This window comes from Oryx dammah, unplaced genomic scaffold, assembly GCF_014754425.2.
Source record: "Oryx dammah isolate SB20612 unplaced genomic scaffold, SCBI_Odam_1.1 HiC_scaffold_26, whole genome shotgun sequence".
In the NCBI taxonomy this organism is placed as follows: domain Eukaryota; kingdom Metazoa; phylum Chordata; class Mammalia; order Artiodactyla; family Bovidae; genus Oryx; species Oryx dammah.
The window spans coordinates 42550929-42567295 of NW_024070210.1; the positions used below are offsets into that span (position 1 = coordinate 42550929).

Genomic DNA, 16367 nt, shown 5'->3' on the forward strand with positions numbered 1-16367 from the left:
TATAAAAGTATATGTATGAAGTAAGCAAGGAAAACATAAGAAAAATGGGACTACATCAAACTAAAAAACTTGCACAGTGAAGGAAACCATCAACAAAACAAAAAGGCCACCCTCTGCATTTGGGAAGATATTTGCAAATGATACATCTGATAAGGAGTTAACATCCAAAATATACAAAGAACTCAAACAACTCAACATCAAAAAAAAAAAAAAACCCAACCCCACTAAAAAATAATCAGAAGACCCAAAGAGACATTTTTCCAAAAAAATACATATGGATGGCAAACAGATACATAAGAAAGATGCTCAACATCACTAATCAGCAGAGTAATACAAATCAAAACCACAATGAGATGCACCCCAATGTTCATTGTAGCAATACTGAAAATAGCCAAGACATAGGGAAATAACCTATGTTCACTGAAAAACGAATGGATAAAGAAGATGCACTATATATATACATGCACACACACACACACACACACACACACACACACACAATGGAATACTACTCAGTCATAAAAAAGAATGTCATTTGCCGCAACATGGATGGATCCAGAGAGTATCATACTAACTAAATTAGAAAGAGAAAGGCAAATAACATGATACCATGTATATGTGGAATCTAAAATATGATACAAATGAACTTAACTAAGAAACAGACTCACAGACATAAAAATCAAGCTTGTGGTTGCCAGTGGGGAAGGGAGTTGAAGAGAGATGGATTCAGAATTTGAAGTCAGCAGATGCAAGCTATTATATACACAATGGATAAACAAGATCCTACAGTACGTGTGCCAGCTAAGTCACTTGTCATGTCTGACTATTTGTGACTCCATGGACTGTAGCCTGCCAGGCTCCTCTGTCCACGGGATTCTCCAGGCAAGAATACTAGAGTGGGTTGCGATGCCCTCCTCCAGGGAATCTTCCCAACTCAGAGATCAAACCCACATTTCTTATGTCTCCTGCATTGGCAGCCATATAGAGAACTATACTCAATATCCTGTGATAAACCATAACAGAAAAGAATATAAGAACGTGTATATGTGTGTGTGTATATATATATACACACACGTATATATATAAAACTGGACTTTGCTGTACAGTAAAAATTACATTACAAATCAATTGAATTTTTTTAAAAACTACAATGAGATACCACTTCACACATGTCAGATGGCTATTATCAAAATGATGACACATAGAAAGTGTTGGCAAGGATGCAGAGAAAAAGAGTTTTCTTATGCACTTTCACTATGAAAAACAATATGGAGATTCCTCAAAAAAGTAAAAGTATAACTACCATAAGATTCAGCAATTTCACTTTGGGGTATTTTTTCACTTTTGGATATTTTTCCAAATAAAAATACTAACTCAAAAAGACATTAAGCACCCCCATGTGCATCACAGTAGTATTTACAATAGCCAAGATATGGAAGCAAATAGCCAAGATATGGAAGCAACTTAAGTACCCACTGATAGATGAATGGATAAAGGTGTGGTGTATATAAACAATTAAATACTATTCAGCCATAAAAAAAAAATGAAATCTTGTCAATTTTGATGGACAACATAGATGTCAACATAGATGGACCTAGAGGGTATTATGCTAAGTGAAAGAACAGAAAGACAAATACTGTATGGTTTCACTTATATGTGGAATCTAAAAAACAAAACAAATGGATAAATATAACAAAACAGGAACACATATACAGAGAACAAACAGGTGGTTGCAGGGATGGGGAGACAGAGGGAGAGAGAATGAGTGACATAGGGAGAGAGAATGAGTGACATAGGGAGATTAAGAAGTATAAACTTCCAGTGACTAAACAAATGAATCATGAGAATGAGATGTACTGTGTGGGGCATATAGTAAATATTAATATAATATCTCTGCATGGTGATAGATGGTAACTAGACTTATCATGGTGATGATAAATACTGAATCATTGTGTTGTGCACCAGGAACTCCTATAGTGTTTTAGGTTAATTATACCTCCAAAAACAAACAACAAATTCATAGAAAAAGAGATTAGATTTGTTATTACCAGAGACAAGGGGTGGAAAGAGAGGGAGTTGGATGAAGGTGATTAAAATATACAAACTTCTAGTTAGAAGATGAGTACTAAGCATGTAAAGTGCAACCATGATCAATATAACAGTAGTGTATGTTACGTACAAAAGTCGTTAAGAGGGTAAATCCTATGAGTTCTCACCACAACAAAAATAATTTATATGAAATTATGGATGTTCATTAAACTTATTGTGGTAATCATTTCATGAGGTAGGTCCAGTCTTATGCTATACACCTAAACTTACACAGCGCTGTATGTCAATTACTTATCAATAAAATTGGAAGAAAAAATAATTTAGAAATAAATAGGGGGCAGAATAATATTATGTTTCATTTTTTCCCCTACATGTGGTCTCATTTCTTTCATATGGCAAACTCAATTAAGGATTTAGAATGAATAAATAAAGGGTAAACAACGTCAACCCAGTAGACCATGGACATGAACTCAGACACCTCTGCAAACACATGACAGTAAGGAGAGCTTCTGAATTCATATTCCCTAGGTTAGCAAGAGAAATGACTTGTTTGTTCCTGCTCAAAGATGTGGTGTGGCAGGATGCATTAAACACCCACAAAAGAAGAAGCTGGTCACTCATCTAGAGACCAGAAAAGAGGAAGAGCAAGGCTTATGGCTTAGCAATTACAAGAAAGGAGTATGCAAAGGAATTTCATCAACACCTATTTCTCCACTATCAATTTCTAGAATCTAAAAAGCCTGAACCATCAGCATTTCTCCCTGTTGTGCACCTAGATTTACAAGTTCCCATCCACTACAGCCAGGAAAAGCCATAGCCTCAGCAGTGCTGAGGGAATAACACCCACTGCAAGGTGTCCCTGACATGCAGGGCCATCAACACTTTCTAAGACCCACTGCTTTGCCAGGGACAACTCACTAATATTGATGAATCCAACATGAAGATGGGGTTACTACTGCTGGGTGCTGTGAGAAGCCAAGAGAGGTCCTCCAATATGACCCATCAATAACTCTTCTTTTCCTCTTCCCATGCCTTCTATGAACTGCTATGAGGCTGCCTAAAACAATCCTCCCCTCCCCTCACTGTTCCCCAACCCTAGGCAGCAGATGCCTCCAGGACAGGCCTGCTGACCAGTTACTGCTTTTCCCTGCCTTCCTTCATTAATAGGTTTCCCTGTTCCAGCCCTGATAACCCATAGACTCAGGTCCTCACTGAAGCCAGAGTGATATTGATAAAGTTAAACAGCATTATGCCACACCCCTACTTAAAACCTTTTAATCACCTCCTATTGGCCTTAAAAAATTTAAAAGATCAAATTCCAATGATTCCGTGGCCCCTCTGCAACCTGGACCCTGTTAGTCTTTCTACTCTGATTTCTCTCCTCACTCTCCTTATAGTCCCCATTCCTCCTTGCACCCCCTCACGTCTATACTACAGAAATACTCAGCTCAGCTTTTTCCATTTGAAGGCCATGATTCATGTTGTCTCCTCTGTCAGTCATAATCTAATACCCATGGTCAGTCCTTTCACCTGACTAATTTGTACCTATCTTTTCAATATCAACTCAAACTGCACTGCTAGCATTTCCTCTAGGAGTTCTCCCCTGGCCCCCCAAATCAGAGATAAGACCACTTCCTATATGCTCCCACAGAATCAAGAACTTACCATCTCAGAGCCCCTATAATTCTAGAATTTATTTGCCTATCACATCAGCTGTTTTCTCCTTAGTCTACAAACTCCAGTGGGGCAGAGAACTGATCTGTCTGGACCATAGTTGTATCTTCCATATTAAATGCATGACTGGCATGTGGCAGTGCTCAATAAATGTCTGCTAAATGAAAGAATTAATTTCTCAGTTTCTATGAGGAATAAAGTAAGAGCTTCCTGATACTAAAGGCATTTCCCTTTTAGCAACTCTCTCTTCCTAGACCCCAACCGCAAGTTCAAGAAAGTTTTAGATCCTCCCAAACTGGGAACCTTTGTGGCTTTCTTGGCCTCTCTCTCTCTGGCTGGTCGCTATTCTCCTGTGCAACCCCACCTCCAGTCTAGGAAGAACCTCAAAGAATGAGAAGTATTTGGTTAGCAATAGGAAGAGCATTGCAGGCAAACTGAAAAGCATGAGAAAGGAGAAGGAAATTTGCAAATCTCTGGGAGGAGAAGGGCAAGAGGAAGCACCCTGACTCTAAAAGAAGATGCATAAAAAGGATTTTCTTTTCTTTTTTTTTTTTTTTTGAGGAAAAGACTTTCTGTGAGAAAAACATGGACAAAAGTGGGTTTTTATCCATGAGGAGCTATTTTTGTTCCAACAAAATTTCACAACAGATACAAAATGTGGACATGGGAAAGGATGAATGGATTCAGTGACAATGACACCTAGATCTGATGGCCCCATCTGGCCAATGGGTTTTAAGGCTCATCAGAAAGTTCTAAGTCAACTTGTTAGGGCTTGAAAACTCTCTGGAGACTAAGTTAACATATTCTGTCTTCATGAGCTCAGAGTCCCTCGAGCAGGTAAAAGGAAGAACAGTTCTTTAAGCAGGATAGCAAAAGGGACTCTCCACCCTGACAGGTGCCAATGAGAATGCAGGCAAGAAGAAGAAATTTAATCTCTCAGGAAGTTATTAGGAGTACTGGCCACTGGCCAACATTTTCTTCCTTTCTCCTTCTTGGTTTGCTAGATCGCTTTGAGGGATTAGCACTAACAGATAGCCAGTACACAGGATGAACGTAATATATATTTGTGCAATACAAAGGTAACTAAAGAGAAAATATCCATGTAACCCCTTCCATCTCTTATTTTAGATCTTCCTACAAGCACTTTTCATTTTAAAATCCCCAGACAATTAAGCATAAAGCAAAACCATATCATTTCTAAAATTACCTTTAAGCCTTACAATTATTTCAGTGCTTTTAATTTCTCTAATAACACCTTCCAAAATATCTTTAAAACTTTTTATTTTTAATATAATGAATAAATCTTTTAATTTAGTCATTTTTGCCTTTGTAGAAAATATGCTGTATTTCATATTTAATGTAGAGTGATAATATAATCACTGTTGTATGAATTAAACATTTCTCTGAGGTTGTGAAAATTGTTCCTTATTAATGATCTTATCCAAGTGTTTTTACTCTCTAAAACATGTGGTTATAACAAAAATTAAGACTTCAAGTCCACGTTTCCTCCAATCCAATCTTTTCCTTATAATAACAACAACTCAGATATATCTAATGGAGCATTCATAGTAATGTATCAGATTATAGTGTAAATTTGAGGAAGTAAATTTTAGTTCTTTTATTGTCTTATATTTATCAATTCACCAAAATACCCCAGCTGACATTCACTGATGTTAGAGAAAAGAAAAAGCCATCTTCTATTGAACTTTCAGATCAGTGAGGGTCTAAGGAAATAGACTGGGAAAAAAAAAAACAGGTGATAAAGAAGGATTTGCTAAAATAAAATCTAGTTTAGGATTTTGAAATTCAACCACTTACAAGTGCTGAAGCAAACATTATTTACATAAAAACATTGTTCCTTTTTTGAAATCACCCCGAAGCAGAAGAAATGGAAGAAGGTAAGTCGCTGAATAGGTTTTATCTTACCCTTGCCTTCATCTCGTGTAAGGGGTTAAGATGTTGGTTTTCGTGTGTCAAAGTCTTGCTGGATTTTTATAAGAAAGACAGGTCTGGGGAAAGTAGGGAGAGAGAGAAATGTAACCCAAATAATAGCTAAGTACTTTACCTATATTCATTTATGTGAGTACTCTTTTGGAAAAGATTGAGAGTGATGCTTGCATGAAAAATTTGATTTTTTTTTTTAAATTTCAAGTTCAGGTTTTGAATCTTGGTCACAGAATATAATTCTTCTAATAGAAAAAAAAATGGCAAAGTCAAAAGAAAACTCCAGTTTGTTTAGGGAAAATAAGAAGTTGATTTCAGATACCTTGAGATTAAGGGCCATAAAAAGACATCCAAGTTGGAAATGCTACTCAAGCAGCTGTCTGCATAAGGGGGCATACTGGTCATATTATGATTCCTCATAGAGGTCCCTACTTTACAATTAAAATGGGTACACTAGGGTGCAGGTGACTCAACACTTTAAGTAAAGGATTAAAATGGAGTTTCTCTTTGAAGATCAGAGGCCATTCAACAATCAGGTTATTATAGTTAATTCCCCTTGCTCCAATTCCACAATCACCAAGCAACCTGCTGATAATAACTTGCTTTCCCACAGAAGTCTGCCTACAGGGAAAGAATACACTAGCCATGCATGCTGAAGTGAACATTCTGGTCCTCCTGACAGTTACACTGTACATTTTCAATTAATAAATTGTGGTTCATCTGTCTAGATCATCTGTCTCCTGAGCTATTATTACTCTGCCCCAGAAATGTAGATCTGTTTTTGGTATGCTGTTAACTTATGGTCTAAAGCATACAGGACAAATGACCCACCCTGGCCATAATAAACTCACCAACAGGCCACCAAGGGCAGGGCCAGCTGATCTGCTCAAGGGGCAGCAGGATGTGGTGGCTGCAAGCTTGCCTTTTGCAGTCAAAGAAACTGATCTTGGATTCCTGCTTTTTCCACCAGCATTACAGAATCCAGGGCAGGTAAGCTGTCTAAGCCTCAGAACATACCTGGACAGGTCGTTGGGAAAAGGGAGCTCATTATATAGCTATCTTGAAGGCAATCCTCTGAACGTCCTCTGTCAAAATGTCTAAATAAACATTAGGATAAAATGAGGACAGTAAGGGTAACTCCTGTAAGATATTCTGCAGCAAAGGAGGTAACTGCAACTGGGTAATGAGACTTTAAAGAGAAGATGTATTTACAGTGGGGATCCAGGGCCACAGCGATAAATTGAGGGAATAAAACCAGTAGGAAGGGAGAATGAAAATACGAGGGAGGGGAACAGCAAGACACAGGAATCGGAGGAGACTGGAAAAGAAAGGGGAAAGGAAGGGGTGGAACAGTTGGAGAAGGGACAGGAGGAGCAGCTGAAGCCAGGAAAGTAGGGCAAGCAGATTCCTGGCAGCTCTCCTTTCTCGCCAGAGGGCTGCCAGGGAGCACCCTCAGCCTGGCTTCATCTCAGGGTCAAGGGAGGAACAGGGCTGTGCCTGACGAGGATCCTCTACAACCTTTGAGCAGTGCATCCTCTCCAGTTCTCAGAACTCAGCAACAAGACCCCAGAGAGCTTCAAGGAGCCCAACTCAGCCCTCACCCCTGTGAGGTCTCTAGGCCCCCCACCCGTCTGTTCTCCTGTCTCCATCTGCTCTTGCCTCCCTCTCTCCCCTGTTCTGCCTCCTCTTCCCCTTGGGAGGCACTGTCCTGAACAGGAGAGACTTTCTGGAGAGCAGACCCCAATCCGAGCTCAGCCGCTTTCTATCTAGTGTCACTCTGACCAGGTCACTTACCCTTCCTAAGACTCACTCTCCGAATCTGTAAAACAGAAGAAATAATGCCTTCCTCCCAGGGCTGTTGTGAGAATATACAGCTCACTCCATAAAAATGTGATCCCTCCCCCTCCTTCCTTCCTCCCCATCTGTCCTCTCTCCTCCTACTCCCTCCCCTTTTCTCTGCTTTCACTCTCTCAGTTTCCTTTCCCTGTTTCCTTCTCTTTCACTTTCTCACTAAGGCACTTGCCTTCCAACCCAACCCACCTCCTTTCTGAAGACTAATCCACCAAGAGAGAGGGGAGGTGGGCTGAGGCTAGGTGAGTGGAAGAACCCCTCTGCTTGAGCAATAGTAGGGCCTAAGGATGGGAAGAGGGATGGCAGGATTAGGGAGTTAGCCCCTTCTTTCCTCCTCTGCTGTCCCCCTTCTCTGGTCCTGCCGCTGCCCCTATTCTCCCTCTGGCCCTAGGTTCCCAGAAGCTCAAAAGCAAAGCTTCAGTAAGTCCTTCCACCTCTGGACATGGTGACCTTGCAATCATATGCTGGCAACACTGCCTATCAGCCCAAGAATATTCCCCCTGCTCCGGGCCTCTAAGGGATGGGGTTGGGGAGGGAGCACAGCTCTGAGACTCCAGGGAAGGGATATTTTTGGTCCAAAAGGGAAATCTCAGCCTTGGGAGGTTAGACCAATGATGGATAAAGTGAAGAACAAGCCCAAGCCTCAGTCCTACATGTGTGCAGTTTTGACTATGAAGTGAGAGTAGGAGGTATAGATAATGTTATCATCATATTTGGTGTCAGTGACAACTGCCAGCACCCATAGGGCTTGCAGAATGAAGATACTGGGCAAAAATAAAAGTAAAAAAATTTAAGCCAATCTGTGTATGTTTGTCAAAGTGATGGTTAACACAGCCAAATGTATAAACTGCCTACCAATTATATCTAATTACCATGCCTCAACAATAAAGTATTTTATTTCCCATATAATATATATCAGATTGATGGTGTTGTAAGTTATTATGTCGACACTGAAGTCTGTTTATATTCTGTTAGGCATGCAGCTGTTGCCCAGCCACAGAATCCTAAAGTGGTGGGAACCCTGCTTCCTTTTTCCTCTTGTTTATGTCCTGTTTATTTTCCAACAGTTTCCTTTTCTCTTTCCTTCCTCATCCTTTCCTCATCTGCTCTCACTGCCTCTCTTGTGCACTTTCAAAACCCTTTTCCTCATCCTGCCCTTTCTCTATCAAACATGCCTCCCCCGGCTTCTTCTTTCCCCTTCTCCATTAGCCTGGAGCCAGAGGACCAGGTTTGATCCTGTTAGCTCTCTCCTTCCAGCAAGTTCCCCTCCATTCTAAGCCCTGGTTTTCTCATCTGTAAACAGAGACAATCAGCTAACTCACGGGATCATTTAACAAACTGAGGTCATGCCTGTAAAAAAAAAATTAGCATAGTGCCTCCTAATACAAAGTTAAACACTCAGTAAAGGAAAGCTATTACTTTAATTTTTCTTAAATATATCCTTAACTCTATATATGTAGAAAACCTCCTATCAAATTTGAGAGCATCTCTACTGACATTCAGTCATTAAGCACTTATCAGACACCTGTTCTACATCAAACCTGGGCTGGGTAGAGGGATGCAAGGATCATTTCTTCAAAAGCCAGGAGTCTGGGGTAGATGAGATCATAAACATAGAAACTTCAATATTGCAGGTCTGTGTCAGAAGAAGGGACTGAGAACCACGGAGACAGAGGGAAGGGAGTCACCAAGCCTGCTTTGCAGAGTCAGCTACGATCTCACACATGGTAATTCCCAGTCAAGTCCTGAGTTTGCTCAATAAAGCAAGGTAAGTACAAGCAAAAAGAACAGCAAGTGGAAAGACCAAGTATTGTGAAAGGGAGCAGTGACAGTCATGGAACCAGATTACAGGGAGCATGGAGGAGTGTGGTGGGTATGGGGCTGGCAAGATAGGTAAGAGATGGAGTCTGAAAGAAGTAAAGAAGTCATCATTGTCAGCATCATCACTCCCATCCACTAAGTACCTAGCCTCATGCTAAGCACATGTTAAATGTAACCTCTCATTTAATCCTTACCAAATTGTATGGGCAGGAACTATTGTTCTCCCATTTGATAGATGAAGTACACAGGACATTGTGACAGTCAAGATCTTGATAGATCCTCAGGTATTGGGGAGGCAGAAGTGTTTTCTCTGCAGAAAGGTATGCTTAGAATCTAGGCTCCCTTGTCCACTGTCATTGCTTCCTCGTGTCCCTCTATGTGAGTGCAAGCTGACAGAGTTTTCAGGAAGGTTTTACTCTCACAGCCAACAACAGGAATGGAAAAAGATGGAGGGATAATGACAACAGGTAACGGAGCTGGATTCTAGAAATGTGTCTGCAGTTGAAACTGACAAATGTTAAAAATGGTCCATATGCTGGGGCACAAAGCAAGAAAGAATCTGGGATGACTTCTGAGTTTTTGGCTCAGGACAAGAGAGGATAATTAATGAAAATGACAAATAGAGCAGTGAAAGCAGAAGGTAGAGGAGCCGGAGCAGGAATTGAGGTGTGACAATAGTTAAGTTCACTTTGAGCACACTAGGCTTGAAATGCCTCTTGATCACTGAAAATACCCTCAGCACAAAAGAGAAGAGACCAATTTGTAGACTTGGAATCATCAACATATAAGGAAGCACTGAAGTCATGGGGGATGAATGATCTCATTCAGAAAGAAGAATGAAGAGAAGTGAGGAGAGGCCAGCGGGTGAGGATGAGTCAGTGAGAGGACGAGGACAAGGTCCAAGGGAACACCCAACCTCAAAAAAAGGTTCAGAGAAAGATATATGGAAACAAAATGCTGTAGCTTTCCTCCTACACCCTCTTCTTCAGGGCATCCAGCACTGAGGCTGGTGCAGGGTAGGCAGGTGCTCAGCAAACTAACACTGAGTGAAGAAGAGGAGAGAAAAGAAAAAGGTAGCCTCAAATTAAGGAAGGACCATTTCCAAAACTACAATGATCAATATTTAATGTTTATATTTAATATTTAATTAGAATTTTATTTGTCAATATTGCCAAGAAGACAGACTTGAGGCATGCACTACAAACGTGGAGCATTTTGAGGTTACAGTGTTTTCCCTGACATCTCTTGAGAAATCCTGAAAGCAAATACTAGCATCTGATTCCTGTACATGCTGTGCAAGCATCTAGTTTACATACATTAACAAGTTTTATTTCAAGGACAGTAACAGTTTATTTGAAACAATAGGTTAAGTTTCTTTTTCCTACTAAATGAAAAATTTCAATGTATCATATAAGAAAAAACCAAAATCCTTCTGAGCACAAAAAATCTCCAATGACACAAAAAAAATCACTTGGCTCCTCGTTTTTTAAAGATACATCATGATGATGAAACGATATAAAAACACAAGACAGACAAATATAGGTCTCAAAATTCTAGGTCTCAAAATCCCTCTGACTTTACATTCTGCTGTAAAGGCAGGCAGGGAACAACACAGGTAAGGTGGCTGGTCTGGAACACAGGTGTTGGTAATCCCATACACGATACCATATCTCCTTACCTCCTTTCTGATAAGTTTTCAGCCTCTATTTAATGTTTCTCACTCATCTCTTTTTTTTTTCAAAACAGCTCATTATTAACTAGGGATATGAGACTCTCTCATGTCTATCAACAAAACAACTAGAAGAATCCATTTCTCTGTTCATAGAAATCTCAGTACTGGAAGCATATCTACTCCTTATGCCTTAAAGGGAGAGTTTAGTGACAAATTGTTCATGTCCAAAGGAAGAATTGATCATAAAATGAACAATATCTTGAATAGGTGCATCAGTTACGAGCCCTCTGGGAGAAAAAAAAAAATCTAAAACCAACTGTGGTCAAAGGAAGTGACAAGTATCCAGAAACCAAGAAAAAATGCTGCACTGATGTTTCTCCACTAGCCATGTAATAGATGATGCTAACAGAATCAACATTTGAACTTCAAAGGAAAAAAAGAAAATGTCCTATTTTCCAAATCCAACTAACTTCCCCCCAAAATTATTTTTTAATGAGAGGAGAATAATAAAGACTGTTTGCTAAACTTCAACACACAGAAAATAAAAACAAAACAGTAACCCAGAAAAGAGAAACAAAAAGCACCAACCGAGGCAAAGCTAACTCTCTCGGTCCCAGCAACCTCTCAGTGCTCCCCAGACTCACCTCAGCCTTGATCTAAGCCTCTCTCCACAAAAGGGAGATTTCCCAGCAGCGCAGCAAGATCAAACAGGTACCCATTCCGTGACCATATCAATGAGAACAATGAGAAAAGCCAGGCTATTCTGAAAGCTCTAGTAACTACATAGAAAACAAACTGGGTCTCTAGGGGACATTCTTGAAAATCTGAGATCAACTCCCGGAAAAACACTCTTGGCCGCTTACCACTACCGGAAGCTGCTCGAGGTAGATCAGAAGTAGCATCTCATCAGAAAAGGAGGAAGGAGTGGCAGGGAAGCAGCTTCACTACCAGTGAAGAACAGAAGGAGCAAAAAACAGTCCTTGGAAACATACCAAAAGCCCAGAAGAGTATCTCCTGGAAGAGTTGCCTGTTGCTACTCCCAGGGCAGAACTGGTTAATCTTGGAAAAACAAAAGGGAGCTCCCTAGAGGCTGGCTTCCCCAGGATAGCTTTTTCTGTAGGAATCAAGAGTTCAGAAGAACAGAAGCAGATAAGGAAAAGGGTCACCATGGCTTCGAATTATCAAATTTTTATCAACCCTCGACTGAGGAAGATAAGTAAGTAACTTTGGAGTCCCTACCTGTTTTTGCCAGAGTTGAAGGAATGAGCAATGTCAATTTTTTAAAAAAATCATTAGAAGGGGACTTCAACTCTCTTATGGATGAAAGCTAAGCACATTCAAGCAACATGTAACATGCAGAGTGAGGACTTCTTTTTTTCCCCAACATCCTTAATTTCAGCTCAGAGGAAGCAAACCATTAACCCTAAGGATGCTGAAGAAAAAATGCACATGGAAACAGATTTAAACTTCTTAGTTTAGAATCAGTTTGTAGAAGGAAATGGCAACCCACTCCAGTGTTCTTGCCTGGAGAATCCCAGGGATGGGGGAGCCTGGTGGGCTTCCATCTATGGGGTCGCACAGAGTCAGACACAACTGAAGTGACGCAGCAGCAGCAGAGAGGGTTCTGGTTGTTGTGCTTTTTTTTTTTCTTAAGAGTGTTCTGGTTTTTAACATGGGATTAGATAAAAACAAAATATTTTGGTCCATGTCTATTTTGAAAGGATTAGGGCTACTTTTCAATATATCTAATGCCAGTTATGGGGTTTCCAGAAGTTGCATCAGATTTGCAGTTAAGGACTGAAACCAAATATGTTTTAATCATGTCTCTCTAACCAGAGCAAGTTGATCCCCTGTGTCAACTCTCTTCTCAAACAACATGACACTGAGCCCTCAACTTTCCACTGAAAGCCAGATCAGAGAGAAGGGAGGGCCTTTCCATGCCAAGGCTCCACAGTCACAAAGAAAGGAGAGATTTCTTGAATCAATGGAAACAGAATAAAAAACACAATCAGAGAAAACTAACCAAACCGATCACATGGACCACAGAATTGTCTAACTCAATGGAACTAAGAGCCATGCCATATAAGGCAACCCAAGATGCACAGGTCATGGTGGACATTTCTGACAAAACATGGTCCACTGGAGAAGAGAATGGTAAACCACTTCAATATCTTGCCTTGAGAACCCCATGAACAGTATGAAAAGACAAAAAGATATAACATGGAAAGATGAACTTCCCAGGTCAGTAGGTACCCAAAATGCTACTGAAGAAACAACTCCAGAAAGAATGAAGAGATGAGGCAAAAGCAAAAACAACACCCAGCTATGGAAATAAAGTCCGATGCTGTAAAGAACAACACTTCATAGGAACCTGGAATGTTAGGTTCATGAATCAAGGTAAGTTGGAAGTGGTCAAATAAGAGATGGCAAGAGTGAACATCGACATTTTAGGAATCAGTGAACTAAAAAGACTGGTATGGGTGAATTTAACTCAGATGACCATTATATCTACTACTATGGGCAAGAATCCCGTAGAAGAAATGGAGTAGCCATCATAGTCAACAAAAGAGTCCAAAATGCAGTACTTAGGTACAGTCTCAAAAATGACAGAATGATCTCTGTTCATTTCCAAGGCAAACCATTCAATATCACAGTAATCCAAGTCTATGGCCCAACCACTAAGCCTGAAGAAACTGAAGTTGAATGGTTCTATGAAGACCTACAAGAACTTCTGGAACTAACACCCCCAAAAGATGTCCTTTTCATCACAGGGGACTGGAATGCAAAAGTAGGAAGTCCAGACATACCTCGAGTAACAGGCAAGTTTGGCATTGGAGTACAAAATGAAACAGGGCAAGGCTAATAGTTTTGCCAAGAGAATGCTCTTGTCATAGCAAACACCCTCTTCCAACAACACAAGACAAGACTCTACACATGGACATCACCAGATGGTCAACACTGAAATAAGGTTGATTATATTCTTTGCAGTCGAAGATGGAGAAGCTCTATACAGTCAGCAAAAATAAGACCAGGAGCTGATTGTGGCTCAAATCATGAGCTCCTTATTGCCAAATTCAGACTTAAATTGAAGAAAGCAGGGAAAACCACTAGAACATTTAGGTATGACCTAAATCAAATCCCTTACAATTATACAGTGGAAGTGAGAAATAGATTCAAGCAATTAGATGTGCATGAGTGCATGAAGAACTATGGACAGAGGTTCATGACACTGTACAGGAGGAAATGATCAAGACCATCCCCAAGAAAAAGAAATGCAAAAAGGCAAAATGGTTGTCTATAGCAGGCCTTACAATAGCTGAGAAAAGAAGAGAAGTAAAAGGCAAAGGAGAAAAGGAAAGATATACTCATTTAAATGCAGAGTTCCAAAGAATAGCAAGGAGAGAAAAGAAAGAATTCCTCAGTGATCAGTGCAAAGAAATAGAGGAAAAGAACAGAATGGGAAAGACTAGAGATCTTGTCAAGAAAATTAGAGATAGCAAGGGAACATTTCATGCAAAGATGTGTACAATCAAGGACAGAAACGGTATGGACCTAACAGAAGCAGAAGATATTAAGAAGAGGTGGCAAGAATACACAGAAGAACTATACAAAAAAAGATCTTAATGACCTGGATAACAACAATGGTGTGATCACTCACCTAGAGCCAGACATCCTGGCGTCTGAAGTCAAATAGGCCTTAGGAAGCATCACTACGAACATAGTGGAGGTGACAGAATTCCAGCTGAGCTATTTCAAATCCTAAAAGATGATGTTATGAAAGTGCTGCACTCAATATGCGAGAAAATTTGGACAACTCAACAGTGGCCACAGGATTGGAAAAAGTCAGTTTTCATTCCAATCCTAAAGAAAGGCAATGCCAAAGAATGTTCAAACACCACACAATTGCACTCATCTCACACCTTAGCAAAGTAATACTCAAAATTCTCCATGCCAGGCTCCAACAGTACATGAACCAAGAATTTCCAGATGTTCAAGCTGGATTTTAAAAAGGTGGAAGAACCAGAGATCAAATTGCCAACATCCACTGGATCATCGAAAAAGCAATAGAGTTCCAGAAAAACATATGCTTTATTGACTATGCCAAAGCCTTTGACTATGTGGATCACAATAAACTGTGGAAAATTCTTAAAGCGGTGGGAATACCAGTCCACCTGACCTGCCTCCTAAGAAATCTGTATGCAGATCAAGAAGCAACAGTGAGAATTGTATACGGAACAACAGAGTGATTCCAAATCAGGAAAGGAGTACATCAAGCCTGTATATTGTCACCCTGCTTGTTTAAACTATATGCTGAGTACATCATGCGAAATGTCAAACTGGAAGAAGCACAAGCTGGAATCAAGATTGCTGGGGGAAATATCAATAACCTCAGATATGCAGATGACACCACCTTTCTGGCAGAAAGCGAAGAGGAACTAAAGAGCCTCCTGATAAAAGTGAAAGAGGAGAGTGAAAAAGCTGGCTTCAAATTCAATATTCCAAAAATGAAGATCTTGGCATCTGGTCCGAGCACTTCATGGCAAATAGATGGGGAAACAAGGAAACAGTAACAGACTTTTATTTTCTTGGGCTCCAGAATCACTGCAGATAGTGACTGCAGCCATGAAATTAAAAGACACTTGCTCCTTGGAAAAGCTATGACCAACCTAGACAGCATATTAAAAAGCAGAGACATTACTTTGCCAACAAAGGTCCATTTAGTCAAAGCTATGGTTTTTCCAGTAGTCATGTATGGATGTGAGATGTTGATGTATGGCAAAACCAATACAATATTGTAAAGTAATTAACCTCCAATTAAAATAAATAAATTTATATTTTTTAAAAAAGAAAGCTGAATGCCAAAGAATTGATGCTTTTGAATTGCAGTGTGGGAGAAGACTCTCGAGAGTCTGTTGGACTTCAAGGAGGTAAAACCAGTCCATCCTAAAGGAAATCAGTCCTGAATATTCACTGGAAGGACTAATGCTGAAGCTGAAACTCCAATACTTTGGCCACCTGATGCGAAGAGCTGACTCATTTGAAAAGACCTTGATGCTGGGAAAGACTGAAGGCAGGAGAAGGGGATGACAGAGGATGAGATGGTTGGATGGCATCACCGACTCGATGGACATGAGTTTGAGTGAACTCAGGAGTTGGTGATGGACAGGGAGGCCTGGCGTGCTGCAGTCCATGGGGTCATAGAGTTGAACATGACTGAGCAGCTGAACTGAATTTCTTGAATCAAGAGTGATAGCTCCCTTTCTTGCATAAGAAAAAGGACCAAGAACAGTCTATATGAAGAAGCAATCATTTCTTTGAAATATTTATAATGAAAAACTCTTTTGAATTAAAAAAA

At 40.1% G+C, this 16367-nt stretch overlaps 1 protein-coding gene across 1 annotated transcript in view; it reads right to left on the minus strand.

The window, feature by feature from the left end:
* ATP8B4 (ATPase phospholipid transporting 8B4 (putative)) overlaps positions 1 to 6141 on the minus strand; it is a 284590-nt gene extending 278449 nt beyond the window's left edge. The window contains exon 1 of the mRNA XM_040226490.1: positions 5789 to 6141. The gene's annotated coding sequence lies outside the window, so the exon portion shown is untranslated. The remainder of the gene's footprint in view (positions 1 to 5788) is intronic.
* Positions 6142 to 16367: the final 10226 nt, after the last annotated feature.